At 42.3% G+C, this 24602-nt stretch overlaps 52 non-coding genes across 52 annotated transcripts; 21 read left to right on the top strand and 31 right to left on the bottom strand.

Annotated features, from left to right (window-relative positions):
* Positions 1-354: 354 nt before the first annotated feature.
* Positions 355-428, bottom strand: TRNAT-AGU (transfer RNA threonine (anticodon AGU)). The gene has a single exon. It is a non-coding gene; the product is annotated as a tRNA-Thr (tRNA).
* A 228-nt stretch (positions 429-656) lies between these two features.
* TRNAS-GCU (transfer RNA serine (anticodon GCU)) lies at positions 657-738 on the top strand. Its single transcript has one exon. It is a non-coding gene; the product is annotated as a tRNA-Ser (tRNA).
* A 716-nt stretch (positions 739-1454) lies between these two features.
* TRNAT-AGU (transfer RNA threonine (anticodon AGU)) lies at positions 1455-1528 on the bottom strand. The gene has a single exon. It is a non-coding gene; the product is annotated as a tRNA-Thr (tRNA).
* A 228-nt stretch (positions 1529-1756) lies between these two features.
* On the top strand, positions 1757-1838 carry TRNAS-GCU (transfer RNA serine (anticodon GCU)). The gene has a single exon. It is a non-coding gene; the product is annotated as a tRNA-Ser (tRNA).
* A 377-nt stretch (positions 1839-2215) lies between these two features.
* On the bottom strand, positions 2216-2289 carry TRNAT-AGU (transfer RNA threonine (anticodon AGU)). The gene has a single exon. It is a non-coding gene; the product is annotated as a tRNA-Thr (tRNA).
* A 228-nt stretch (positions 2290-2517) lies between these two features.
* TRNAS-GCU (transfer RNA serine (anticodon GCU)) lies at positions 2518-2599 on the top strand. The gene has a single exon. It is a non-coding gene; the product is annotated as a tRNA-Ser (tRNA).
* Positions 2600-2976: 377 nt separating this feature from the next.
* On the bottom strand, positions 2977-3050 carry TRNAT-UGU (transfer RNA threonine (anticodon UGU)). The gene has a single exon. It is a non-coding gene; the product is annotated as a tRNA-Thr (tRNA).
* Positions 3051-3669: 619 nt separating this feature from the next.
* TRNAT-AGU (transfer RNA threonine (anticodon AGU)) lies at positions 3670-3743 on the bottom strand. The gene has a single exon. It is a non-coding gene; the product is annotated as a tRNA-Thr (tRNA).
* Positions 3744-3971: 228 nt separating this feature from the next.
* TRNAS-GCU (transfer RNA serine (anticodon GCU)) lies at positions 3972-4053 on the top strand. Its single transcript has one exon. It is a non-coding gene; the product is annotated as a tRNA-Ser (tRNA).
* Positions 4054-4769: 716 nt separating this feature from the next.
* Positions 4770-4843, bottom strand: TRNAT-AGU (transfer RNA threonine (anticodon AGU)). Its single transcript has one exon. It is a non-coding gene; the product is annotated as a tRNA-Thr (tRNA).
* A 228-nt stretch (positions 4844-5071) lies between these two features.
* On the top strand, positions 5072-5153 carry TRNAS-GCU (transfer RNA serine (anticodon GCU)). Its single transcript has one exon. It is a non-coding gene; the product is annotated as a tRNA-Ser (tRNA).
* A 377-nt stretch (positions 5154-5530) lies between these two features.
* On the bottom strand, positions 5531-5604 carry TRNAT-AGU (transfer RNA threonine (anticodon AGU)). The gene has a single exon. It is a non-coding gene; the product is annotated as a tRNA-Thr (tRNA).
* A 228-nt stretch (positions 5605-5832) lies between these two features.
* TRNAS-GCU (transfer RNA serine (anticodon GCU)) lies at positions 5833-5914 on the top strand. The gene has a single exon. It is a non-coding gene; the product is annotated as a tRNA-Ser (tRNA).
* A 377-nt stretch (positions 5915-6291) lies between these two features.
* Positions 6292-6365, bottom strand: TRNAT-UGU (transfer RNA threonine (anticodon UGU)). The gene has a single exon. It is a non-coding gene; the product is annotated as a tRNA-Thr (tRNA).
* Positions 6366-6981: 616 nt separating this feature from the next.
* Positions 6982-7055, bottom strand: TRNAT-AGU (transfer RNA threonine (anticodon AGU)). The gene has a single exon. It is a non-coding gene; the product is annotated as a tRNA-Thr (tRNA).
* Positions 7056-7283: 228 nt separating this feature from the next.
* TRNAS-GCU (transfer RNA serine (anticodon GCU)) lies at positions 7284-7365 on the top strand. The gene has a single exon. It is a non-coding gene; the product is annotated as a tRNA-Ser (tRNA).
* Positions 7366-7742: 377 nt separating this feature from the next.
* On the bottom strand, positions 7743-7816 carry TRNAT-AGU (transfer RNA threonine (anticodon AGU)). The gene has a single exon. It is a non-coding gene; the product is annotated as a tRNA-Thr (tRNA).
* A 228-nt stretch (positions 7817-8044) lies between these two features.
* On the top strand, positions 8045-8126 carry TRNAS-GCU (transfer RNA serine (anticodon GCU)). Its single transcript has one exon. It is a non-coding gene; the product is annotated as a tRNA-Ser (tRNA).
* A 377-nt stretch (positions 8127-8503) lies between these two features.
* On the bottom strand, positions 8504-8577 carry TRNAT-UGU (transfer RNA threonine (anticodon UGU)). Its single transcript has one exon. It is a non-coding gene; the product is annotated as a tRNA-Thr (tRNA).
* A 619-nt stretch (positions 8578-9196) lies between these two features.
* Positions 9197-9270, bottom strand: TRNAT-AGU (transfer RNA threonine (anticodon AGU)). The gene has a single exon. It is a non-coding gene; the product is annotated as a tRNA-Thr (tRNA).
* Positions 9271-9498: 228 nt separating this feature from the next.
* TRNAS-GCU (transfer RNA serine (anticodon GCU)) lies at positions 9499-9580 on the top strand. The gene has a single exon. It is a non-coding gene; the product is annotated as a tRNA-Ser (tRNA).
* Positions 9581-9957: 377 nt separating this feature from the next.
* On the bottom strand, positions 9958-10031 carry TRNAT-UGU (transfer RNA threonine (anticodon UGU)). Its single transcript has one exon. It is a non-coding gene; the product is annotated as a tRNA-Thr (tRNA).
* Positions 10032-10646: 615 nt separating this feature from the next.
* On the bottom strand, positions 10647-10720 carry TRNAT-AGU (transfer RNA threonine (anticodon AGU)). The gene has a single exon. It is a non-coding gene; the product is annotated as a tRNA-Thr (tRNA).
* A 228-nt stretch (positions 10721-10948) lies between these two features.
* Positions 10949-11030, top strand: TRNAS-GCU (transfer RNA serine (anticodon GCU)). The gene has a single exon. It is a non-coding gene; the product is annotated as a tRNA-Ser (tRNA).
* A 716-nt stretch (positions 11031-11746) lies between these two features.
* Positions 11747-11820, bottom strand: TRNAT-AGU (transfer RNA threonine (anticodon AGU)). Its single transcript has one exon. It is a non-coding gene; the product is annotated as a tRNA-Thr (tRNA).
* Positions 11821-12048: 228 nt separating this feature from the next.
* On the top strand, positions 12049-12130 carry TRNAS-GCU (transfer RNA serine (anticodon GCU)). Its single transcript has one exon. It is a non-coding gene; the product is annotated as a tRNA-Ser (tRNA).
* Positions 12131-12507: 377 nt separating this feature from the next.
* Positions 12508-12581, bottom strand: TRNAT-AGU (transfer RNA threonine (anticodon AGU)). Its single transcript has one exon. It is a non-coding gene; the product is annotated as a tRNA-Thr (tRNA).
* A 228-nt stretch (positions 12582-12809) lies between these two features.
* Positions 12810-12891, top strand: TRNAS-GCU (transfer RNA serine (anticodon GCU)). Its single transcript has one exon. It is a non-coding gene; the product is annotated as a tRNA-Ser (tRNA).
* A 377-nt stretch (positions 12892-13268) lies between these two features.
* TRNAT-UGU (transfer RNA threonine (anticodon UGU)) lies at positions 13269-13342 on the bottom strand. Its single transcript has one exon. It is a non-coding gene; the product is annotated as a tRNA-Thr (tRNA).
* A 600-nt stretch (positions 13343-13942) lies between these two features.
* On the bottom strand, positions 13943-14016 carry TRNAT-AGU (transfer RNA threonine (anticodon AGU)). The gene has a single exon. It is a non-coding gene; the product is annotated as a tRNA-Thr (tRNA).
* Positions 14017-14244: 228 nt separating this feature from the next.
* TRNAS-GCU (transfer RNA serine (anticodon GCU)) lies at positions 14245-14326 on the top strand. Its single transcript has one exon. It is a non-coding gene; the product is annotated as a tRNA-Ser (tRNA).
* A 716-nt stretch (positions 14327-15042) lies between these two features.
* On the bottom strand, positions 15043-15116 carry TRNAT-AGU (transfer RNA threonine (anticodon AGU)). Its single transcript has one exon. It is a non-coding gene; the product is annotated as a tRNA-Thr (tRNA).
* Positions 15117-15344: 228 nt separating this feature from the next.
* On the top strand, positions 15345-15426 carry TRNAS-GCU (transfer RNA serine (anticodon GCU)). Its single transcript has one exon. It is a non-coding gene; the product is annotated as a tRNA-Ser (tRNA).
* A 377-nt stretch (positions 15427-15803) lies between these two features.
* On the bottom strand, positions 15804-15877 carry TRNAT-AGU (transfer RNA threonine (anticodon AGU)). Its single transcript has one exon. It is a non-coding gene; the product is annotated as a tRNA-Thr (tRNA).
* Positions 15878-16105: 228 nt separating this feature from the next.
* On the top strand, positions 16106-16187 carry TRNAS-GCU (transfer RNA serine (anticodon GCU)). Its single transcript has one exon. It is a non-coding gene; the product is annotated as a tRNA-Ser (tRNA).
* A 377-nt stretch (positions 16188-16564) lies between these two features.
* TRNAT-UGU (transfer RNA threonine (anticodon UGU)) lies at positions 16565-16638 on the bottom strand. The gene has a single exon. It is a non-coding gene; the product is annotated as a tRNA-Thr (tRNA).
* A 600-nt stretch (positions 16639-17238) lies between these two features.
* TRNAT-AGU (transfer RNA threonine (anticodon AGU)) lies at positions 17239-17312 on the bottom strand. The gene has a single exon. It is a non-coding gene; the product is annotated as a tRNA-Thr (tRNA).
* Positions 17313-17540: 228 nt separating this feature from the next.
* Positions 17541-17622, top strand: TRNAS-GCU (transfer RNA serine (anticodon GCU)). Its single transcript has one exon. It is a non-coding gene; the product is annotated as a tRNA-Ser (tRNA).
* A 377-nt stretch (positions 17623-17999) lies between these two features.
* On the bottom strand, positions 18000-18073 carry TRNAT-UGU (transfer RNA threonine (anticodon UGU)). Its single transcript has one exon. It is a non-coding gene; the product is annotated as a tRNA-Thr (tRNA).
* Positions 18074-18692: 619 nt separating this feature from the next.
* On the bottom strand, positions 18693-18766 carry TRNAT-AGU (transfer RNA threonine (anticodon AGU)). The gene has a single exon. It is a non-coding gene; the product is annotated as a tRNA-Thr (tRNA).
* A 228-nt stretch (positions 18767-18994) lies between these two features.
* On the top strand, positions 18995-19076 carry TRNAS-GCU (transfer RNA serine (anticodon GCU)). The gene has a single exon. It is a non-coding gene; the product is annotated as a tRNA-Ser (tRNA).
* Positions 19077-19453: 377 nt separating this feature from the next.
* TRNAT-UGU (transfer RNA threonine (anticodon UGU)) lies at positions 19454-19527 on the bottom strand. Its single transcript has one exon. It is a non-coding gene; the product is annotated as a tRNA-Thr (tRNA).
* A 623-nt stretch (positions 19528-20150) lies between these two features.
* Positions 20151-20224, bottom strand: TRNAT-AGU (transfer RNA threonine (anticodon AGU)). Its single transcript has one exon. It is a non-coding gene; the product is annotated as a tRNA-Thr (tRNA).
* A 228-nt stretch (positions 20225-20452) lies between these two features.
* On the top strand, positions 20453-20534 carry TRNAS-GCU (transfer RNA serine (anticodon GCU)). The gene has a single exon. It is a non-coding gene; the product is annotated as a tRNA-Ser (tRNA).
* Positions 20535-21250: 716 nt separating this feature from the next.
* TRNAT-AGU (transfer RNA threonine (anticodon AGU)) lies at positions 21251-21324 on the bottom strand. Its single transcript has one exon. It is a non-coding gene; the product is annotated as a tRNA-Thr (tRNA).
* Positions 21325-21552: 228 nt separating this feature from the next.
* Positions 21553-21634, top strand: TRNAS-GCU (transfer RNA serine (anticodon GCU)). Its single transcript has one exon. It is a non-coding gene; the product is annotated as a tRNA-Ser (tRNA).
* Positions 21635-22011: 377 nt separating this feature from the next.
* On the bottom strand, positions 22012-22085 carry TRNAT-AGU (transfer RNA threonine (anticodon AGU)). Its single transcript has one exon. It is a non-coding gene; the product is annotated as a tRNA-Thr (tRNA).
* A 228-nt stretch (positions 22086-22313) lies between these two features.
* TRNAS-GCU (transfer RNA serine (anticodon GCU)) lies at positions 22314-22395 on the top strand. The gene has a single exon. It is a non-coding gene; the product is annotated as a tRNA-Ser (tRNA).
* Positions 22396-22772: 377 nt separating this feature from the next.
* On the bottom strand, positions 22773-22846 carry TRNAT-UGU (transfer RNA threonine (anticodon UGU)). Its single transcript has one exon. It is a non-coding gene; the product is annotated as a tRNA-Thr (tRNA).
* Positions 22847-23446: 600 nt separating this feature from the next.
* Positions 23447-23520, bottom strand: TRNAT-AGU (transfer RNA threonine (anticodon AGU)). Its single transcript has one exon. It is a non-coding gene; the product is annotated as a tRNA-Thr (tRNA).
* Positions 23521-23748: 228 nt separating this feature from the next.
* On the top strand, positions 23749-23830 carry TRNAS-GCU (transfer RNA serine (anticodon GCU)). The gene has a single exon. It is a non-coding gene; the product is annotated as a tRNA-Ser (tRNA).
* A 377-nt stretch (positions 23831-24207) lies between these two features.
* Positions 24208-24281, bottom strand: TRNAT-UGU (transfer RNA threonine (anticodon UGU)). Its single transcript has one exon. It is a non-coding gene; the product is annotated as a tRNA-Thr (tRNA).
* Positions 24282-24602: the final 321 nt, after the last annotated feature.

Raw genomic sequence — 24602 nt, 5'->3', positions numbered from 1 at the left:
GACGGCTAATCCATTGTGCTCTGCATGCCTTTTCCAACTTGGTATCTTGCTTTGTAGATTTTTTATTGTCTTTGCAGGCATGGGAGTTTTCTATTTCCAATCCAGAAGGGTGCGTTACGTGACCTATCAACCAGGCCTTAGAAATCCTGCCTTGTTTTCCAATTCCTCTTGCATGGTGCTTAATGCTATCCTATAAAGAAGATGAGGACATTTCTTTCTTTTGGGCGTTTAGCCAGCATCCATATTTTTGACTTTGCTCGGACTGTCTTAGGGCTGTGGGATGGACAATATTGATGTCAGATAGGATTGAACATCTGCTTTTTGGTATGAAAAGCTTAAAATTTAGGGGAAAAAAGGCGCTGCTGAGATTTGAACTCAGGATCTCCTGTTTACTAGACAAGCGCTTTAACCAACTAAGCCACAGCACCACAAGAAGTCCAGCAGAAAAGCCAGAAAATGGGAATTTCTTACGCAATGATTCAAATTTCTACTAAATGTTGTGCATTGATGGAGTGGTTGCAGCTTGCATTTTTTCACCAACTTGGAGTTACGGTCCCCTCAGCCAGTGCCTGATCTGTGACCTTCAATAAAAATGCAGCAAAAAACTTTTTGACCCTGTTCTCAGAATCTATTACCTGGAGGTAGGGACTCATGTAGACGAGGTGGCCGAGTGGTTAAGGCGATGGACTGCTAATCCATTGTGCTCTGCATGCATGGGTTCAAATCCCATCCTCGTCGGTTTCTTCTACTTTTTACCACTTTGCAGCTTGCCTAGTAGATTCTTTGCAACTTGCCTTGTAGATTCTTTATTGTCAGCATATGCAGTGGATGCTCCCAACATGGCAGTTTTCTATTTTTGATTCAGAAACGTGCCTCATGGGAATGGGAATTGCTATGCAATGATTAAAATGTCTACAAAATGCTGTATATTGACGGAGCAGTTGCAGCTTGCATTTTTTGAGTTACGGTCCATTCAGCCAGTGCTTAAAATGTGACCTTCAATGAAAATGCAGCCAAAGACTTGTTGATCATGTTGTCAGAATGTCTCACCTGGAGTGGTTGCCTTTTAAAGACGAGGTGGCCGAGGGGTTAAGTCGATGGACTGCTAATCCATTGTGCTCTGCATGCCTTTTCCAACTTGGTATCTTGCTTTGTTGATTTTTTATTGTCTTTGCAGGCATGGGAGTTTCCTATTTCCAATCCAGAAGGGTGCGTTACGTGACCTATCAACCAGGCCTTAGAAATCCTGCCTTGTTTTCCAATTCCTCTTGCATGGTGCTTAATGCTATCCTATAAAGAAGATGAGGACATTTCTTTCTTTTGGGCGTTTAGCCAGCATCCATATTTTTGACTTTGCTCGGACTGTCTTAGGGCTGTGGGATGGACAATATTGATGTCAGATAGGATTGAACATCTGCTTTTTGGTATGAAAAGCTTAAAATTTAGGGGAAAAAAGGCACTGCTGAGATTTGAACTCAGGATCTCCTGTTTACTAGACAGGCGCTTTAACCACCTAAGCCACAGCGCCAAGTGAAGTCCAGCAGAAAAGCCAGAAAATGGGAATTTCTTACGCAATGATTCAAATTTCTACTAAATGTTGTGCATTGATGGAGTGGTTGCAGCTTGCATTTTTTCACCAACTTGGAGTTACGGTCCCCTCAGCCAGTGCCTGATCTGTGACCTTCAATAAAAATGCAGCAAAAAACTTTTTGACCCTGTTCTCAGAATCTATCACCCGGATGTAGGGACTTATGTAGACGAGGTGGCAGAGTGGTTAAGGCGATGGACTGCTATTCCATTGTGCTCTGCATGCATGGGTTCAAATCCCATCCTCGTCGGTTTCTTCTACCTTTTACCACTTTGCAGCTTGCCTAGTAGATTCTTTGCAACTTGCCTTGTAGATTCTTTATTGTCAGCATATGCAGTGGATGCTGCCACCATGGCAGTTTTCTATTTTTGATTCAGAAACGTGCCTCATGTGACCTATCAACCTGGCATTAGTAATCCTGCATTGTTTTTCCATTTCTCTTTCATGGTGCTTAATACTATCCAATAAAGAAGATGAGGACATTTCTTTCTTTTGGGCGTTTAGCCAGCATCCATATTTTTGACTTTGCTCGGACTGTCTTAGGGCTGTGGGATGGACAATATTGATGTCAGATAGGATTGAACATCTGCTTTTTGGTATGAAAAGCTTAAAATTTAGGGGAAAAAATGGCACTGCTGAGATTTGAACTCAGGATCTCCTGTTTACTAGACAGGCGCTTTAACCACCTAAGCCACAGCGCCAAGTAAAGTCCAGCAGAAAAGCCAGAAAATGGGAATTTCTTACGCAATGATTCAAATTTCTACTAAATGTTGTGCATTGATGGAGTGGTTGCAGCTTGCATTTTTTCACCAACTTGGAGTTACGGTCCCCTCAGCCAGTGCCTGATCTGTGACCTTCAATAAAAATGCAGCAAAAAACTTTTTGACCCTGTTCTCAGAATCTATCACCTGGAGGTAGGGACTTATGTAGATGAGGTGGCCGAGTGGTTAAGGCGATGGACTGCTAATCCATTGTGCTCTGCATGCATGGGTTCAAATCCCATCCTCGTCGGTTTCTTCTACTTTTTACCACTTTGCAGCTTGCCTAGTAGATTCTTTGCAACTTGCCTTGTAGATTCTTTATTGTCAGCATATGCAGTGGATGCTCCCACCATGGCAGTTTTCTATTTTTGATTCAGAAACGTGCCTCATGTGACCTATCAACCTGGCATTAGTAATCCTGCATTGTTTTTCCATTTCTCTTGCATGGTGCTTAATACTATCCAATAAAGAAGATGAGGACATTTCCTTCTTTTGGGCATTCAGCCAGCATACACATTTTTGACTTTGCTCGGACATTCTTAGGACTGTGGGATAGACATGTTTGAAGTCACATATGATTGAACGTCTACTTCTTGGTATGAAAAGCTCAAAATTGCAAAGAAAGAAAGGCACTGCTGAGATTCGAACTCAGGATCTCCTGTTTACAAGACAGGCGCTTTAACCAACTAAGCCACAGCGCCATGACAACCAATGCCAAAAAGTCAAAAAGTCAGAAAGTCAGAAAATGGGAATTGCTATGCAATGATTAAAATGTCTACAAAATGCTGTATATTGACGGAGCAGTTGCAGCTTGCATTTTTTGAGTTACGGTCCATTCAGCCAGTGCTTAATATGTGACCTTCAATGAAAATGCAGCCAAAGACTTGTTGATCATGTTGTCAGAATGTCTCACCTGGAGTGGTTGCCTTTTAAAGACGAGGTGGCCGAGGGGTTAAGTCGATGGACGGCTAATCCATTGTGCTCTGCATGCCTTTTCCAACTTGGTATCTTGCTTTGTAGATTTTTTATTGTCTTTGCAGGCATGGGAGTTTTCTATTTCCAATCCAGAAGGGTGCGTTACGTGACCTATCAACCAGGCCTTAGAAATCCTGCCTTGTTTTCCAATTCCTCTTGCATGGTGCTTAATGCTATCCTATAAAGAAGATGAGGACATTTCTTTCTTTTGGGCGTTTAGCCAGCATCCATATTTTTGACTTTGCTCGGACTGTCTTAGGGCTGTGGGATGGACAATATTGATGTCAGAAAGGATTGAACATCTGCTTTTTGGTATGAAAAGCTTAAAATTTAGGGGAAAAAAAAAGGCACTGCTGAGATTTGAACTCAGGATCTCCTGTTTACTAGACAGGCGCTTTAACCACCTAAGCCACAGCACCAAGTGAAGTCCAGCAGAAAAGCCAGAAAATGGGAATTTCTTACGCAATGATTCAAATTTCTACTAAATGTTGTGCACTGATGGAGTGGTTGCAGCTTGCATTTTTTCACCAACTTGGAGTTACGGTCCCCTCAGCCAGTGCCTGATCTGTGACCTTCAATAAAAATGCAGCAAAAAACTTTTTGACCCTGTTCTCAGAATCTATTACCTGGAGGTAGGGACTCATGTAGACGAGGTGGCCGAGTGGTTAAGGCGATGGACTGCTAATCCATTGTGCTCTGCATGCATGGGTTCAAATCCCATCCTCGTCGGTTTCTTCTACTTTTTACCACTTTGCAGCTTGCCTAGTAGATTCTTTGCAACTTGCCTTGTAGATTCTTTATTGTCAGCATATGCAGTGGATGCTCCCAACATGGCAGTTTTCTATTTTTGATTCAGAAACGTGCCTCATGGGAATGGGAATTGCTATGCAATGATTAAAATGTCTACAAAATGCTGTATATTGACGGAGCAGTTGCAGCTTGCATTTTTTGAGTTACGGTCCATTCAGCCAGTGCTTAAAATGTGACCTTCAATGAAAATGCAGCCAAAGACTTGTTGATCATGTTGTCAGAATGTCTCACCTGGAGTGGTTGCCTTTTAAAGACGAGGTGGCCGAGGGGTTAAGTCGATGGACTGCTAATCCATTGTGCTCTGCATGCCTTTTCCAACTTGGTATCTTGCTTTGTTGATTTTTTATTGTCTTTGCAGGCATGGGAGTTTCCTATTTCCAATCCAGAAGGGTGCGTTACGTGACCTATCAACCAGGCCTTAGAAATCCTGCCTTGTTTTCCAATTCCTCTTGCATGGTGCTTAATGCTATCCTATAAAGAAGATGAGGACATTTCTTTCTTTTGGGCGTTTAGCCAGCATCCATATTTTTGACTTTGCTCGGACTGTCTTAGGGCTGTGGGATGGACAATATTGATGTCAGATAGGATTGAACATCTGCTTTTTGGTATGAAAAGCTTAAAATTTAGGGGAAAAAAGGCACTGCTGAGATTTGAACTCAGGATCTCCTGTTTACTAGACAGGCGCTTTAACCACCTAAGCCACAGCGCCAAGTGAAGTCCAGCAGAAAAGCCAGAAAATGGGAATTTCTTACGCAATGATTCAAATTTCTACTAAATGTTGTGCATTGATGGAGTGGTTGCAGCTTGCATTTTTTCACCAACTTGGAGTTACGGTCCCCTCAGCCAGTGCCTGATCTGTGACCTTCAATAAAAATGCAGCAAAAAACTTTTTGACCCTGTTCTCAGAATCTATCACCCGGATGTAGGGACTTATGTAGACGAGGTGGCAGAGTGGTTAAGGCGATGGACTGCTATTCCATTGTGCTCTGCATGCATGGGTTCAAATCCCATCCTCGTCGGTTTCTTCTACCTTTTACCACTTTGCAGCTTGCCTAGTAGATTCTTTGCAACTTGCCTTGTAGATTCTTTATTGTCAGCATATGCAGTGGATGCTGCCACCATGGCAGTTTTCTATTTTTGATTCAGAAACGTGCCTCATGTGACCTATCAACCTGGCATTAGTAATCCTGCATTGTTTTTCCATTTCTCTTTCATGGTGCTTAATACTATCCAATAAAGAAGATGAGGACATTTCTTTCTTTTGGGCGTTTAGCCAGCATCCATATTTTTGACTTTGCTCGGACTGTCTTAGGGCTGTGGGATGGACAATATTGATGTCAGATAGGATTGAACATCTGCTTTTTGGTATGAAAAGCTTAAAATTTAGGGGAAAAAATGGCACTGCTGAGATTTGAACTCAGGATCTCCTGTTTACTAGACAGGCGCTTTAACCACCTAAGCCACAGCGCCAAGTAAAGTCCAGCAGAAAAGCCAGAAAATGGGAATTTCTTACGCAATGATTCAAATTTCTACTAAATGTTGTGCATTGATGGAGTGGTTGCAGCTTGCATTTTTTCACCAACTTGGAGTTACGGTCCCCTCAGCCAGTGCCTGATCTGTGACCTTCAATAAAAATGCAGCAAAAAACTTTTTGACCCTGTTCTCAGAATCTATCACCTGGAGGTAGGGACTTATGTAGATGAGGTGGCCGAGTGGTTAAGGCGATGGACTGCTAATCCATTGTGCTCTGCATGCATGGGTTCAAATCCCATCCTCGTCGGTTTCTTCTACTTTTTACCACTTTGCAGCTTGCCTAGTAGATTCTTTGCAACTTGCCTTGTAGATTCTTTATTGTCAGCATATGCAGTGGATGCTCCCACCATGGCAGTTTTCTATTTTTGATTCAGAAACGTGCCTCATGTGACCTATCAACCTGGCATTAGTAATCCTGCATTGTTTTTCCATTTCTCTTGCATGGTGCTTAATACTATCCAATAAAGAAGATGAGGACATTTCCTTCTTTTGGGCATTCAGCCAGCATACACATTTTTGACTTTGCTCGGACATTCTTAGGACTGTGGGATAGACAAGTTTGAAGTCACATATGATTGAACGTCTACTTCTTGGTATGAAAAGCTCAAAATTGCAAAGAAAGAAAGGCACTGCTGAGATTCGAACTCAGGATCTCCTGTTTACAAGACAGGCGCTTTAACCAACTAAGCCACAGCGCCATGACAACCAATGCCAAAAAGTCAAAAAGTCAGAAAGTCAGAAAATGGGAATTGCTATGCAATGATTAAAATGTCTACAAAATGCTGTATATTGACGGAGCAGTTGCAGCTTGCATTTTTTGAGTTACGGTCCATTCAGCCAGTGCTTAATATGTGACCTTCAATGAAAATGCAGCCAAAGACTTGTTGATCATGTTGTCAGAATGTCTCACCTGGAGTGGTTGCCTTTTAAAGACGAGGTGGCCGAGGGGTTAAGTCGATGGACGGCTAATCCATTGTGCTCTGCATGCCTTTTCCAACTTGGTATCTTGCTTTGTAGATTTTTTATTGTCTTTGCAGGCATGGGAGTTTTCTATTTCCAATCCAGAAGGGTGCGTTACGTGACCTATCAACCAGGCCTTAGAAATCCTGCCTTGTTTTCCAATTCCTCTTGCATGGTGCTTAATGCTATCCTATAAAGAAGATGAGGACATTTCTTTCTTTTGGGCGTTTAGCCAGCATCCATATTTTTGACTTTGCTCGGACTGTCTTAGGGCTGTGGGATGGACAATATTGATGTCAGATAGGATTGAACATCTGCTTTTTGGTATGAAAAGCTTAAAATTTAGGGGAAAAAAGGCACTGCTGAGATTTGAACTCAGGATCTCCTGTTTACTAGACAGGCGCTTTAACCACCTAAGCCACAGCGCCAAGTGAAGTCCAGCAGAAAAGCCAGAAAATGGGAATTTCTTACGCAATGATTCAAATTTCTACTAAATGTTGTGCATTGATGGAGTGGTTGCAGCTTGCATTTTTTCACCAACTTGGAGTTACGGTCCCCTCAGCCAGTGCCTGATCTGTGACCTTCAATAAAAATGCAGCAAAAAACTTTTTGACCCTGTTCTCAGAATCTATCACCCGGATGTAGGGACTTATGTAGACGAGGTGGCAGAGTGGTTAAGGCGATGGACTGCTATTCCATTGTGCTCTGCATGCATGGGTTCAAATCCCATCCTCGTCGGTTTCTTCTACCTTTTACCACTTTGCAGCTTGCCTAGTAGATTCTTTGCAACTTGCCTTGTAGATTCTTTATTGTCAGCATATGCAGTGGATGCTGCCACCATGGCAGTTTTCTATTTTTGATTCAGAAACGTGCCTCATGTGACCTATCAACCTGGCATTAGTAATCCTGCATTGTTTTTCCATTTCTCTTTCATGGTGCTTAATACTATCCAATAAAGAAGATGAGGACATTTCTTTCTTTTGGGCGTTTAGCCAGCATCCATATTTTTGACTTTGCTCGGACTGTCTTAGGGCTGTGGGATGGACAATATTGATGTCAGATAGGATTGAACATCTGCTTTTTGGTATGAAAAGCTTAAAATTTAGGGGAAAAAATGGCACTGCTGAGATTTGAACTCAGGATCTCCTGTTTACTAGACAGGCGCTTTAACCACCTAAGCCACAGCGCCAAGTAAAGTCCAGCAGAAAAGCCAGAAAATGGGAATTTCTTACGCAATGATTCAAATTTCTACTAAATGTTGTGCATTGATGGAGTGGTTGCAGCTTGCATTTTTTCACCAACTTGGAGTTACGGTCCCCTCAGCCAGTGCCTGATCTGTGACCTTCAATAAAAATGCAGCAAAAAACTTTTTGACCCTGTTCTCAGAATCTATCACCTGGAGGTAGGGACTTATGTAGATGAGGTGGCCGAGTGGTTAAGGCGATGGACTGCTAATCCATTGTGCTCTGCATGCATGGGTTCAAATCCCATCCTCGTCGGTTTCTTCTACTTTTTACCACTTTGCAGCTTGCCTAGTAGATTCTTTGCAACTTGCCTTGTAGATTCTTTATTGTCAGCATATGCAGTGGATGCTCCCACCATGGCAGTTTTCTATTTTTGATTCAGAAACGTGCCTCATGTGACCTATCAACCTGGCATTAGTAATCCTGCATTGTTTTTCCATTTCTCTTGCATGGTGCTTAATACTATCCAATAAAGAAGATGAGGACATTTCCTTCTTTTGGGCATTCAGCCAGCATACACATTTTTGACTTTGCTCGGACATTCTTAGGACTGTGGGATAGACAAGTTTGAAGTCACATATGATTGAACGTCTACTTCTTGGTATGAAAAGCTCAAAATTGCAAAGAAAGAAAGGCACTGCTGAGATTCGAACTCAGGATCTCCTGTTTACAAGACAGGCGCTTTAACCAACTAAGCCACAGCGCCATGACAACCAATGCCAAAAAGTCAAAAAGTCAGAAAGTCAGAAAATGGGAATTGCTATGCAATGATTAAAATGTCTACAAAATGCTGTATATTGACGGAGCAGTTGCAGCTTGCATTTTTTGAGTTACGGTCCATTCAGCCAGTGCTTAATATGTGACCTTCAATGAAAATGCAGCCAAAGACTTGTTGATCATGTTGTCAGAATGTCTCACCTGGAGTGGTTGCCTTTTAAAGACGAGGTGGCCGAGGGGTTAAGTCGATGGACGGCTAATCCATTGTGCTCTGCATGCCTTTTCCAACTTGGTATCTTGCTTTGTAGATTTTTTATTGTCTTTGCAGGCATGGGAGTTTTCTATTTCCAATCCAGAAGGGTGCGTTACGTGACCTATCAACCAGGCCTTAGAAATCCTGCCTTGTTTTCCAATTCCTCTTGCATGGTGCTTAATGCTATCCTATAAAGAAGATGAGGACATTTCTTTCTTTTGGGCGTTTAGCCAGCATCCATATTTTTGACTTTGCTCGGACTGTCTTAGGGCTGTGGGATGGACAATATTGATGTCAGAAAGGATTGAACATCTGCTTTTTGGTATGAAAAGCTTAAAATTTAGGGGAAAAAAAAAGGCACTGCTGAGATTTGAACTCAGGATCTCCTGTTTACTAGACAGGCGCTTTAACCACCTAAGCCACAGCACCAAGTGAAGTCCAGCAGAAAAGCCAGAAAATGGGAATTTCTTACGCAATGATTCAAATTTCTACTAAATGTTGTGCACTGATGGAGTGGTTGCAGCTTGCATTTTTTCACCAACTTGGAGTTACGGTCCCCTCAGCCAGTGCCTGATCTGTGACCTTCAATAAAAATGCAGCAAAAAACTTTTTGACCCTGTTCTCAGAATCTATCACCTGGAGGTAGGGACTTATGTAGACGAGGTGGCCGAGTGGTTAAGGCGATGGACTGCTAATCCATTGTGCTCTGCATGCATGGGTTCAAATCCCATCCTCGTCGGTTTCTTCTACTTTTTACCACTTTGCAGCTTGCCTAGTAGATTCTTTGCAACTTGCCTTGTAGATTCTTTATTGTCAGCATATGCAGTGGATGCTCCCACCATGGCAGTTTTCTATTTTTGATTCAGAAACGTGCCTCATGTGACCTATCAACCTGGCATTAGTAATCCTGCATTGTTTTTCCATTTCTCTTGCATGGTGCTTAATACTATCCAATAAAGAAGATGAGGACATTTCCTTCTTTTGGGCATTCAGCCAGCATACACATTTTTGACTTTGCTCGGACATTCTTAGGACTGTGGGATAGACAAGTTTGAAGTCACATATGATTGAACGTCTACTTCTTGGTATGAAAAGCTCAAAATTGCAAAGAAAGAAAGGCACTGCTGAGATTCAAACTCAGGATCTCCTGTATACAAGACAGGCGCTTTAACCAACTAAGCCACAGCGCCATGACAACCAATGCCAAAAAGTCAGAAAGTCAGAAAGTCAGAAAATGGGAATTGCTATGCAATGATTAAAATGTCTACAAAATGCTGTATATTGACGGAGCAGTTGCAGCTTGCATTTTTTGAGTTACGGTCCATTCAGCCAGTGCTTAAAATGTGACCTTCAATGAAAATGCAGCCAAAGACTTGTTGATCATGTTGTCAGAATGTCTCACCTGGAGTGGTTGCCTTGTAAGACGAGGTGGCCGAGGGGTTAAGTCGATGGACGGCTAATCCATTGTGCTCTGCATGCCTTTTCCAACTTGGTATCTTGCTTTGTTGATTTTTTATTGTCTTTGCAGGCATGGGAGTTTCCTATTTCCAATCCAGAAGGGTGCGTTACGTGACCTATCAACCAGGCCTTAGAAATCCTGCCTTGTTTTCCAATTCCTCTTGCATGGTGCTTAATGCTATCCTATAAAGAAGATGAGGACATTTCTTTCTTTTGGGCGTTTAGCCAGCATCCATATTTTTGACTTTGCTCGGACTGTCTTAGGGCTGTGGGATGGACAATATTGATGTCAGATAGGATTGAACATCTGCTTTTTGGTATGAAAAGCTTAAAATTTAGGGGAAAAAAGGCACTGCTGAGATTTGAACTCAGGATCTCCTGTTTACTAGACAAGCGCTTTAACCAACTAAGCCACAGCACCACAAGAAGTCCAGCAGAAAAGCCAGAAAATGGGAATTTCTTACGCAATGATTCAAATTTCTACTAAATGTTGTGCATTGATGGAGTGGTTGCAGCTTGCATTTTTTCACCAACTTGGAGTTACGGTCCCCTCAGCCAGTGCCTGATCTGTGACCTTCAATAAAAATGCAGCAAAAAACTTTTTGACCCTGTTCTCAGAATCTATTACCTGGAGGTAGGGACTTATGTAGACGAGGTGGCCGAGTGGTTAAGGCGATGGACTGCTAATCCATTGTGCTCTGCATGCATGGGTTCAAATCCCATCCTCGTCGGTTTCTTCTACTTTTTACCACTTTGCAGCTTGCCTAGTAGATTCTTTGCAACTTGCCTTGTAGATTCTTTATTGTCAGCATATGCAGTGGATGCTCCCAACATGGCAGTTTTCTATTTTTGATTCAGAAACGTGCCTCATGGGAATGGGAATTGCTATGCAATGATTAAAATGTCTACAAAATGCTGTATATTGACGGAGCAGTTGCAGCTTGCATTTTTTGAGTTACGGTCCATTCAGCCAGTGCTTAAAATGTGACCTTCAATGAAAATGCAGCCAAAGACTTGTTGATCATGTTGTCAGAATGTCTCACCTGGAGTGGTTGCCTTTTAAAGACGAGGTGGCCGAGGGGTTAAGTCGATGGACTGCTAATCCATTGTGCTCTGCATGCCTTTTCCAACTTGGTATCTTGCTTTGTTGATTTTTTATTGTCTTTGCAGGCATGGGAGTTTCCTATTTCCAATCCAGAAGGGTGCGTTATGTGACCTATCAACCAGGCCTTAGAAATCCTGCCTTGTTTTCCAATTCCTCTTGCATGGTGCTTAATGCTATCCTATAAAGAAGATGAGGACATTTCTTTCTTTTGGGCGTTTAGCCAGCATCCATATTTTTGACTTTGCTCGGACTGTCTTAGGGCTGTGGGATGGACAATATTGATGTCAGATAGGATTGAACATCTGCTTTTTGGTATGAAAAGCTTAAAATTTAGGGGAAAAAAGGCACTGCTGAGATTTGAACTCAGGATCTCCTGTTTACTAGACAGGCGCTTTAACCACCTAAGCCACAGCGCCAAGTGAAGTCCAGCAGAAAAGCCAGAAAATGGGAATTTCTTACGCAATGATTCAAATTTCTACTAAATGTTGTGCATTGATGGAGTGGTTGCAGCTTGCATTTTTTCACCAACTTGGAGTTACGGTCCCCTCAGCCAGTGCCTGATCTGTGACCTTCAATAAAAATGCAGCAAAAAACTTTTTGACCCTGTTCTCAGAATCTATCACCCGGATGTAGGGACTTATGTAGATGAGGTGGCAGAGTGGTTAAGGCGATGGACTGCTATTCCATTGTGCTCTGCATGCATGGGTTCAAATCCCATCCTCGTCGGTTTCTTCTACCTTTTACCACTTTGCAGCTTGCCTAGTAGATTCTTTGCAACTTGCCTTGTAGATTCTTTATTGTCAGCATATGCAGTGGATGCTGCCACCATGGCAGTTTTCTATTTTTGATTCAGAAACGTGCCTCATGTGACCTATCAACCTGGCATTAGTAATCCTGCATTGTTTTTCCATTTCTCTTTCATGGTGCTTAATACTATCCAATAAAGAAGATGAGGACATTTCTTTCGTTTGGGCGTTTAGCCAGCATCCATATTTTTGACTTTGCTCGGACTGTCTTAGGGCTGTGGGATGGACAATATTGATGTCAGATAGGATTGAACATCTGCTTTTTGGTATGAAAAGCTTAAAATTTAGGGGAAAAAATGGCACTGCTGAGATTTGAACTCAGGATCTCCTGTTTACTAGACAGGCGCTTTAACCAACTAAGCCACAGCGCCAAGTGAAGACCAGCAGAAAAGCCAGAAAATGGGAATTTCTTACGCAATGATTCAAATTTCTACTAAATGTTGTGCATTGATGGAGTGGTTGCAGCTTGCATTTTTTCACCAACTTGGAGTTACGGTCCCGTAAGCCAGTGCCTGATCTGTGACCTTCAATAAAAATGCAGCAAAAAACTTTTTGACCCTGTTCTCAGAATCTATCAGCTGGAGGTAGGGACTTATGTAGACGAGGTGGCCGAGTGGTTAAGGCGATGGACTGCTAGTCCATTGTGCTCTGCATGCATGGGTTCAAATCCCATACTCGTCGGTTCCTTCTACTTTTTACCACTTTGCAGCTTGCCTAGTAGATTCTTTGCAACTTGCCTTGTAGATTCTTTATTGTCAGCATATGCAGTGGATGCTGCCACCATGGCAGTTTTCTATTTTTGATTCAGAAACGTGCCTCATGTGACCTATCAACCTGGCATTAGTAATCCTGCATTGTTTTTCCATTTCTCTTGCATGGTGCTTAATACTATCCAATAAAGAAGATGAGGACATTTCCTTCTTTTGGGCATTCAGCCAGCATACATATTTTTGACTTTGCTCTGACATTCTTAGGACTGTGGGATAGACAAGTTTGAAGTCACATATGATTGAACGTCTACTTCTTGGTATGAAAAGCTCAAAATTGCAAAGAAAGAAAGGCACTGCTGAGATTCGAACTCAGGATCTCCTGTTTACAAGACAGGCGCTTTAACCAACTAAGCCACAGCGCCATGACAACCCTTGCCTAAAAGTCAGAAAATGGGAATTGCTATGCAATGATTAAAATGTCTACAAAATGCTGTATATTGACGGAGCAGTTGCAGCTTGCATTTTTTGAGTTACGGTCCATTCAGCCAGTGCTTAATATGTGACCTTCAATGAAAATGCAGCCAAAGACTTGTTGATCATGTTGTCAGAATGTCTCACCTGGAGTGGTTGCCTTTTAAAGACGAGGTGGCCGAGGGGTTAAGTCGATGGACGGCTAATCCATTGTGCTCTGCATGCCTTTTCCAACTTGGTATCTTGCTTTGTAGATTTTTTATTGTCTTTGCAGGCATGGGAGTTTTCTATTTCCAATCCAGAAGGGTGCGTTACGTGACCTATCAACCAGGCCTTAGAAATCCTGCCTTGTTTTCCAATTCCTCTTGCATGGTGCTTAATGCTATCCTATAAAGAAGATGAGGACATTTCTTTCTTTTGGGCGTTTAGCCAGCATCCATATTTTTGACTTTGCTCGGACTGTCTTAGGGCTGTGGGATGGACAATATTGATGTCAGATAGGATTGAACATCTGCTTTTTGGTATGAAAAGCTTAAAATTTAGGGGAAAAAAGGCACTGCTGAGATTTGAACTCAGGATCTCCTGTTTACTAGACAAGCGCTTTAACCAACTAAGCCACAGCACCACAAGAAGTCCAGCAGAAAAGCCAGAAAATGGGAATTTCTTACGCAATGATTCAAATTTCTACTAAATGTTGTGCATTGATGGAGTGGTTGCAGCTTGCATTTTTTCACCAACTTGGAGTTACGGTCCCCTCAGCCAGTGCCTGATCTGTGACCTTCAATAAAAATGCAGCAAAAAACTTTTTGACCCTGTTCTCAGAATCTATTACCTGGAGGTAGGGACTTATGTAGACGAGGTGGCCGAGTGGTTAAGGCGATGGACTGCTAATCCATTGTGCTCTGCATGCATGGGTTCAAATCCCATCCTCGTCGGTTTCTTCTACTTTTTACCACTTTGCAGCTTGCCTAGTAGATTCTTTGCAACTTGCCTTGTAGATTCTTTATTGTCAGCATATGCAGTGGATGCTCCCAACATGGCAGTTTTCTATTTTTGATTCAGAAACGTGCCTCATGGGAATGGGAATTGCTATGCAATGATTAAAATGTCTACAAAATGCTGTATATTGACGGAGCAGTTGCAGCTTGCATTTTTTGAGTTACGGTCCATTCAGCCAGTGCTTAAAATGTGACCTTCAATGAAAATGCAGCCAAAGACTTGTTGATCATGTTGTCAGAATGTCTCACCTGGAGTGGTTGCCTTTTAAAGACGAGGTGGCCGAGGGGTTAAGTCGATGGACTGCTAATCCATTGTGCTCTGCATGCCTTTTCCAACTTGGTATCTTGCTTTGTTGATTTTTTATTGTCTTTGCAGGCATGGGAGTTTCCTATTTCCAATCCAGAAGGGTGCGTTACGTGACCTATCAACCAGGCCTTAGAAATCCTGCCTTGTTTTCCAATTCCTCTTGCATGGTGCTTAATGCTATCCTATAAAGAAGATGAGGACATTTCTTTCTTTTGGGCGTTTAGCCAGCATCCATATTTTTGACTTTGCTCGGACTGTCTTAGGGCTGTGGGATGGACAATATTGATGTCAGATAGGATTGAACATCTGCTTTTTGGTATGAAAAGCTTAAAATTTAGGGGAAAAAAGGCACTGCTGAGATTTGAACTCAGGATCTCCTGTTTACTAGACAGGCGCTTTAACCACCTAAGCCACAGCGCCAAGTGAAGTCCAGCAGAAAAGCCAGAAAATGGGAATTTCTTACGCAATGATTCAAATTTCTACTAAATGTTGTGCATTGATGGAGTGGTTGCAGCTTGCATTTTTTCACCAACTTGGAGTTACGGTCCCCTCAGCCAGTGCCTGATCTGTGACCTTCAATAAAAATGCAGCAAAAAACTTTTTGACCCTGTTCTCAGAATCTATCACCCGGAGGTAGGGACTTATGTAGACGAGGTGGCAGAGTGGTTAAGGCGATGGACTGCTATTCCATTGTGCTCTGCATGCATGGGTTCAAATCCCATCCTAGTCGGTTTCTTCTACCTTTTACCACTTTGCAGCTTGCCTAGTAGATTCTTTGCAACTTGCCTTGTAGATTCTTTATTGTCAGCATATGCAGTGGATGCTGCCACCATGGCAGTTTTCTATTTTTGATTCAGAAACGTGCCTCATGTGACCTATCAACCTGGCATTAGTAATCCTGCATTGTTTTTCCATTTCTCTTTCATGGTGCTTAATACTATCCAATAAAGAAGATGAGGACATTTCTTTCTTTTGGGCGTTTAGCCAGCATCCATATTTTTGACTTTGCTCGGACTGTCTTAGGGCTGTGGGATGGACAATATTGATGTCAGATAGGATTGAACATCTGCTTTTTGGTATGAAAAGCTTAAAATTTAGGGGAAAAAATGGCACTGCTGAGATTTGAACTCAGGATCTCCTGTTTACTAGACAGGCGCTTTAACCAACTAAGCCACAGCGCCAAGTGAAGACCAGCAGAAAAGCCAGAAAATGGGAATTTCTTACGCAATGATTCAAATTTCTACTAAATGTTGTGCATTGATGGAGTCGTTGCAGCTTGCATTTTTTCACCAACTTGGAGTTACGGTCCCGTAAGCCAGTGCCTGGTCTGTGACCTTCAATAAAAATGCAGCAAAAAACTTTTTGACCCTGTTCTCAGAATCTATCAGCTGGAGGTAGGGACTTATGTAGACGAGGTGGCCGAGTGGTTAAGGCGATGGACCGCTAATCCATTGTGCTCTGCATGCATGGGTTCAAATCCCATCCTCGTCGGTTCCTTCTACTTTTTACCACTTTGCAGCTTGCCTAGTAGATTCTTTGCAACTTGCCTTGTAGATTCTTTATTGTCAGCATATGCAGTGGATGCTCCCACCATGGCAGTTTTCTATTTTTGATTCAGAAACGTGCCTCATGTGACCTATCAACCTGGCATTAGTAATCCTGCATTGTTTTTCCATTTCTCTTGCATGGTGCTTAATACTATCCAATAAAGAAGATGAGGACATTTCCTTCTTTTGGGCATTCAGCCAGCATACATATTTTTGACTTTGCTCGGACATTCTTAGGACTGTGGGATAGACAAGTTTGAAGTCACATATGATTGAACGTCTACTTCTTGGTATGAAAAGCTCAAAATTGCAAAGAAAGAAAGGCACTGCTGAGATTCGAACTCAGGATCTCCTGTTTACAAGACAGGCGCTTTAACCAACTAAGCCACAGCGCCATGACAACCCTTTCCTTAAAGTCAGAAAATGGGAATTGCTATGCAATGATTAAAATGTCTACAAAATGCTGTATATTGACGGAGCAGTTGCAGCTTGCATTTTTTGAGTTACGGTCCATTCAGCCAGTGCTTAATATGTGACCTTCAATGAAAATGCAGCCAAAGACTTGTTGATCATGTTGTCAGAATGTCTCACCTGGAGTGGTTGCCTTTTAAAGACGAGGTGGCCGAGGGGTTAAGTCGATGGACGGCTAATCCATTGTGCTCTGCATGCCTTTTCCAACTTGGTATCTTGCTTTGTAGATTTTTTATTGTCTTTGCAGGCATGGGAGTTTTCTATTTCCAATCCAGAAGGGTGCGTTACGTGACCTATCAACCAGGCCTTAGAAATCCTGCCTTGTTTTCCAATTCCTCTTGCATGGTGCTTAATGCTATCCTATAAAGAAGATGAGGACATTTCTTTCTTTTGGGCGTTTAGCCAGCATCCATATTTTTGACTTTGCTCGGACTGTCTTAGGGCTGTGGGATGGACAATATTGATGTCAGATAGGATTGAACATCTGCTTTTTGGTATGAAAAGCTTAAAATTTAGGGGAAAAAAGGCACTGCTGAGATTTGAACTCAGGATCTCCTGTTTACTAGACAGGCGCTTTAACCACCTAAGCCACAGCGCCAAGTGAAGTTCAGCAGAAAAGCCAGAAAATGGGAATTTCTTACGCAATGATTCAAATTTCTACTAAATGTTGTGCATTGATGGAGTGGTTGCAGCTTGCATTTTTTCACCAACTTGGAGTTACGGTCCCCTCAGCTAGTGCCTGATCTGTGACCTTCAATAAAAATGCAGCAAAAAACTTTTTGACCCTGTTCTCAGAATCTATCACCTGGAGGTAGGGACTTATGTAGATGAGGTGGCCGAGTGGTTAAGGCGATGGACTGCTAATCCATTGTGCTCTGCATGCATGGGTTCAATTCCCATCCTCGTCGGTTTCTTCTACTTTTTACCACTTTGCAGCTTGCCTAGTAGATTCTTTGCAACTTGCCTTGTAGATTCTTTATTGTCAGCATATGCAGTGGATGCTCCCACCATGGCAGTTTTCTATTTTTGATTCAGAAACGTGCCTCATGTGACCTATCAACCTGGCATTAGTAATCCTGCATTGTTTTTCCATTTCTCTTGCATGGTGCTTAATACTATCCAATAAAGAAGATGAGGACATTTCCTTCTTTTGGGCATTCAGCCAGCATACACATTTTTGACTTTGCTCGGACATTCTTAGGACTGTGGGATAGACAAGTTTGAAGTCACATATGATTGAACGTCTACTTCTTGGTATGAAAAGCTCAAAATTGCAAAGAAAGAAAGGCACTGCTGAGATTCGAACTCAGGATCTCCTGTTTACAAGACAGGCGCTTTAACCAACTAAGCCACAGCGCCATGACAACCAATGCCAAAAAGTCAAAAAGTCAGAAAGTCAGAAAATGGGAATTGCTATGCAATGATTAAAATGTCTACAAAATGCTGTATATTGACGGAGCAGTTGCAGCTTGCATTTTTTGAGTTACGGTCCATTCAGCCAGTGCTTAATATGTGACCTTCAATGAAAATGCAGCCAAAGACTTGTTGATCATGTTGTTAGAATGTCTCACCTGGAGTGGTTGCCTTTTAAAGACGAGGTGGCCGAGGGGTTAAGTCGATGGACGGCTAATCCATTGTGCTCTGCATGCCTTTTCCAACTTGGTATCTTGCTTTGTAGATTTTTTATTGTCTTTGCAGGCATGGGAGTTTTCTATTTCCAATCCAGAAGGGTGCGTTACGTGACCTATCAACCAGGCCTTAGAAATCCTGCCTTGTTTTCCAATTCCTCTTGCATGGTGCTTAATGCTATCCTATAAAGAAGATGAGGACATTTCTTTCTTTTGGGCGTTTAGCCAGCATCCATATTTTTGACTTTGCTCGGACTGTCTTAGGGCTGTGGGATGGACAATATTGATGTCAGAAAGGATTGAACATCTGCTTTTTGGTATGAAAAGCTTAAAATTTAGGGGGAAAAAAAAGGCACTGCTGAGATTTGAACTCAGGATCTCCTGTTTACTAGACAGGCGCTTTAACCACCTAAGCCACAGCACCAAGTGAAGTCCAGCAGAAAAGCCAGAAAATGGGAATTTCTTACGCAATGATTCAAATTTCTACTAAATGTTGTGCATTGATGGAGTGGTTGCAGCTTGCATTTTTTCACCAACTTGGAGTTACGGTCCCCTCAGCCAGTGCCTGATCTGTGACCTTCAATAAAAATGCAGCAAAAAACTTTTTGACCCTGTTCTCAGAATCTATCACCTGGAGGTAGGGACTTATGTAGAAGAGGTGGCCGAGTGGTTAAGGCGATGGACTGCTAATCCATTGTGCTCTGCATGCATGGGTTCAAATCCCATCCTCGTCGGTTTCTTCTACTTTTTACCACTTTGCAGCTTGCCTAGTAGATTCTTTGCAACTTGCCTTGTAGATTCTTTATTGTCAGCATATGCAGTGGATGCTCCCACCATGGCAGTTTTCTATTTTTGATTCAGAAACGTGCCTCATGTGACCTATCAACCTGGCATTAGTAATCCTGCATTGTTTTTCCATTTCTCTTGCATGGTGCTTAATACTATCCAATAAAGAAGATGAGGACATTTCCTTCTTTTGGGCATTCAGCCAGCATACACATTTTTGACTTTGCTCGGACATTCTTAGGACTGTGGGATAGACAAGTTTGAAGTCACATATGATTGAACGTCTACTTCTTGGTATGAAAAGCTCAAAATTGCAAAGAAAGAAAGGCACTGCTGAGATTCGAACTCAGGATCTCCTGTTTACAAGACAGGCGCTTTAACCAACTAAGCCACAGCGCCATGACAACCAATGCCAAAAAGTCAGAAAGTCAGAAAGTCAGAAAGTCAGAAAATGGGAATTGCTATGCAATGATTAAAATGTCTACAAAATGCTGTATATTGACGGAGCAGTTGCAGCTTGCATTTTTTGAGTTACGGTCCATTCAGCCAGTGCTTAAAATGTGACCTTCAATGAAAATGCAGCCAAAGACTTGTTGATCATGTTGTCAGAATGTCTCACCTGGAGTGGTTGCCTTTTAAGACGAGGTGGCCGAGGGGTTAAGTCGATGGACGGCTAATCCATTGTGCTCTGCATGCCTTTTCCAACTTGGTATCTTGCTTTGTTGATTTTTTATTGTCTTTGCAGGCATGGGAGTTTCCTATTTCCAATCCAGAAGGGTGCGTTACGTGACCTATCAACCAGGCCTTAGAAATCCTGCCTTGTTTTCCAATTCCTCTTGCATGGTGCTTAATGCTATCCTATAAAGAAGATGAGGACATTTCTTTCTTTTGGGCGTTTAGCCAGCATCCATATTTTTGACTTTGCTCGGACTGTCTTAGGGCTGTGGGATGGACAATATTGATGTCAGATAGGATTGAACATCTGCTTTTTGGTATGAAAAGCTTAAAATTTAGGGGAAAAAAGGCACTGCTGAGATTTGAACTCAGGATCTCCTGTTTACTAGACAGGCGCTTTAACCACCTAAGCCACAGTGCCAAGTGAAGTCCAGCAGAAAAGCCAGAAAATGGGAATTTCTTACGCAATGATTCAAATTTCTACTAAATGTTGTGCATTGATGGAGTGGTTGCAGCTTGCATTTTTTCACCAACTTGGAGTTACGGTCCCCTCAGCCAGTGCCTGATCTGTGACCTTCAATAAAAATGCAGCAAAAAACTTTTTGACCCTGTTCTCAGAATCTATCACCCGGAAGTAGGGACTTATGTAGACGAGGTGGCCAAGTGGTTAAGGCGATGGACTGCTATTCCATTGTGCTCTGCATGCATGGGTTCAAATCCCATCCTAGTCGGTTCCTTCTACCTTTTACCACTTTGCAGCTTGCCTAGTAGATTCTTTGCAACTTGCCTTGTAGATTCTTTATTGTCAGCATATGCAGTGGATGCTCCCAACATGGCAGTTTTCTATTTTTGATTCAGAAACGTGCCTCATGGGAATGGGAATTGCTATGCAATGATTAAAATGTCTACAAAATGCTGTATATTGACGGAGCAGTTGCAGCTTGCATTTTTTGAGTTACGGTCCATTCAGCCAGTGCTTAAAATGTGACCTTCAATGAAAATGCAGCCAAAGACTTGTTGATCATGTTGTCAGAATGTCTCACCTGGAGTGGTTGCCTTTTAAAGACGAGGTGGCCGAGGGGTTAAGTCGATGGACTGCTAATCCATTGTGCTCTGCATGCCTTTTCCAACTTGGTATCTTGCTTTGTTGATTTTTTATTGTCTTTGCAGGCATGGGAGTTTCCTATTTCCAATCCAGAAGGGTGCGTTACGTGACCTATCAACCAGGCCTTAGAAATCCTGCCTTGTTTTCCAATTCCTCTTGCATGGTGCTTAATGCTATCCTATAAAGAAGATGAGGACATTTCTTTCTTTTGGGCGTTTAGCCAGCATCCATATTTTTGACTTTGCTCGGACTGTCTTAGGGCTGTGGGATGGACAATATTGATGTCAGATAGGATTGAACATCTGCTTTTTGGTATGAAAAGCTTAAAATTTAGGGGAAAAAAGGCACTGCTGAGATTTGAACTCAGGATCTCCTGTTTACTAGACAGGCGCTTTAACCACCTAAGCCACAGCGCCAAGTGAAGTCCAGCAGAAAAGCCAGAAAATGGGAATTTCTTACGCAATGATTCAAATTTCTACTAAATGTTGTGCATTGATGGAGTGGTTGCAGCTTGCATTTTTTCACCAACTTGGAGTTACGGTCCCCTCAGCCATTGCCTGATCTGTGACCTTCAATAAAAATGCAGCAAAAAACTTTTTGACCCTGTTCTCAGAATCTATCACCCGGAGGTAGGGACTTATGTAGACGAGGTGGCAGAGTGGTTAAGGCGATGGACTGCTATTCCATTGTGCTCTGCATGCATGGGTTCAAATCCCATCCTCGTCGGTTTCTTCTACCTTTTACCACTTTGCAGCTTGCCTAGTAGATTCTTTGCAACTTGCCTTGTAGATTCTTTATTGTCAGCATATGCAGTGGATGCTGCCACCATGGCAGTTTTCTATTTTTGATTCAGAAACGTGCCTCATGTGACCTATCAACCTGGCATTAGTAATCCTGCATTGTTTTTCCATTTCTCTTTCATGGTGCTTAATACTATCCAATAAAGAAGATGAGGACATTTCTTTCTTTTGGGCGTTTAGCCAGCATCCATATTTTTGACTTTGCTCGGACTGTCTTAGGGCTGTGGGATGGACAATATTGATGTCAGATAGGATTGAACATCTGCTTTTTGGTATGAAAAGCTTAAAATTTAGGGGAAAAAAAGGCACTGCTGAGATTTGAACTCAGGATCTCCTGTTTACTAGACAGGCGCTTTAACCAACTAAGCCACAGCGCCAAGTGAAGACCAGCAGAAAAGCCAGAAAATGGGAATTTCTTACGCAATGATTCAAATTTCTACTAAATGTTGTGCATTGATGGAGTGGTTGCAGCTTGCATTTTTTCACCAACTTGGAGTTACGGTCCCGTAAGCCAGTGCCTGATCTGTGACCTTCAATAAAAATGCAGCAAAAAACTTTTTGACCCTGTTCTCAGAATCTATCAGCTGGAGGTAGGGACTTATGTAGACGAGGTGGCCGAGTGGTTAAGGCGATGGACTGCTAATCCATTGTGCTCTGCATGCATGGGTTCAAATCCCATCCTCGTCGGTTCCTTCTACTTTTTACCACTTTGCAGCTTGCCTAGTAGATTCTTTGCAACTTGCCTTGTAGATTCTTTATTGTCAGCATATGCAGTGGATGCTCCCACCATGGCAGTTTTCTATTTTTGATTCAGAAACGTGCCTCATGTGACCTATCAACCTGGCATTAGTAATCCTGCATTGTTTTTCCATTTCTCTTGCATGGTGCTTAATACTATCCAATAAAGAAGATGAGGACATTTCCTTCTTTTGGGCATTCAGCCAGCATACATATTTTTGACTTTGCTCGGACATTCTTAGGACTGTGGGATAGACAAGTTTGAAGTCACATATGATTGAACGTCTACTTCTTGGTATGAAAAGCTCAAAATTGCAAAGAAAGAAAGGCACTGCTGAGATTCGAACTCAGGATCTCCTGTTTACAAGACAGGCGCTTTAACCAACTAAGCCACAGCGCCATGACGACCCTTTCCTTAAAGTCAGAAAATGGGAATTGCTATGCAATGATTAAAATGTCTACAAAATGCTGTATATTGACGGAGCAGTTGCAGCTTGCATTTTTTGAGTTACGGTCCATTCAGCCAGTGCTTGATATGTGACCTTCAATGAAAATGCAGCCAAAGACTTGTTGATCATGTTGTCAGAATGTCTCACCTGGAGTGGTTGCCTTTTAAAGACGAGGTGGCCGAGGGGTTAAGTCGATGGACGGCTAATCCATTGTGCTCTGCATGCCTTTTCCAACTTGGTATCTTGCTTTGTAGATTTTTTATTGTCTTTGCAGGCATGGGAGTTTTCTATTTCCAATCCAGAAGGGTGCTTTACGTGACCTATCAACCAGGCCTTAGAAATCCTGCCTTGTTTTCCAATTCCTCTTGCATGGTGCTTAATGCTATCCTATAAAGAAGATGAGGACATTTCTTTCTTTTGGGCGTTTAGCCAGCATCCATATTTTTGACTTTGCTCGGACTGTCTTAGGGCTGTGGGATGGACAATATTGATGTCAGATAGGATTGAACATCTGCTTTTTGGTATGAAAAGCTTAAAATTTAGGGGAAAAAAGGCACTGCTGAGATTTGAACTCAGGATCTCCTGTTTACTAGACAGGCGCTTTAACCACCTAAGCCACAGCGCCAAGTGAAGTCCAGCAGAAAAGCCAGAAAATGGGAATTTCTTACGCAATGATTCAAATTTCTACTAAATGTTGTGCATTGATGGAGTGGTTGCAGCTTGCATTTTTTCACCAACTTGGAGTTACGGTCCCCTCAGCTAGTGCCTGATCTGTGACCTTCAATAAAAATGCAGCAAAAAACTTTTTGACCCTGTTCTCAGAATCTATCACCTGGAGGTAGGGACTTATGTAGACGAGGTGGCCGAGTGGTTAAGGCGATGGACTGCTAATCCATTGTGCTCTGCATGCATGGGTTCAAATCCCATCCTCGTCGGTTCCTTCTACCTTTTACCACTTTGCAGCTTGCCTAGTAGATTCTTTGCAACTTGCCTTGTAGATTCTTTATTGTCAGCATATGCAGTGGATGCTCCCACCATGCAAGTTTTCTATTTTTGATTCAGAAACGTGCCTCATGTGACCTATCAACCTGGCATTAGTAATCCTTCATTGTTTTTCCATTTCTCTTGCATGGTGCTTAATACTATCCATTAAAGAAGATGAGGACATTTCCTTCTTTTGGGCATTCAGCCAGCATACACATTTTTGACTTTGCTCGGACATTCTTAGGACTGTGGGATAGACAAGTTTGAAGTCACATATGATTGAACGTCTACTTCTTGGTATGAAAAGCTCAAAATTGCAAAGAAAGAAAGGCACTGCTGAGATTCGAACTCAGGATCTCCTGTTTACAAGACAGGCGCTTTAACCAACTAAGCCACAGCGCCATTACAACCCTTTCCTTAAAGTCAGAAAATGGGAATTGCTATGCAATGATTAAAATGTCTACAAAATGCTGTATATTGACGGAGCAGTTGCAGCTTGCATTTTTTGAGTTACGGTCCATTCAGCCAGTGCTTAATATGTGACCTTCAATGAAAATGCAGCCAAAGACTTGTTGATCATGTTGTCAGAATGTCTCACCTGGAGTGGTTGCCTTTTAAAGACGAGGTGGCCGAGGGGTTAAGTCGATGGACGGCTAATCCATTGTGCTCTGCATGCCTTTTCCAACTTGGTATCTTGCTTTGTAGATTTTTTATTGTCTTTGC

Source organism: Hyla sarda, chromosome 6, assembly GCF_029499605.1.
Source record: "Hyla sarda isolate aHylSar1 chromosome 6, aHylSar1.hap1, whole genome shotgun sequence".
In the NCBI taxonomy this organism is placed as follows: domain Eukaryota; kingdom Metazoa; phylum Chordata; class Amphibia; order Anura; family Hylidae; genus Hyla; species Hyla sarda.
The sequence above is the reverse complement of the archived record's forward strand: the minus strand, read 5'-3'. Positions and strand labels throughout refer to the sequence as shown.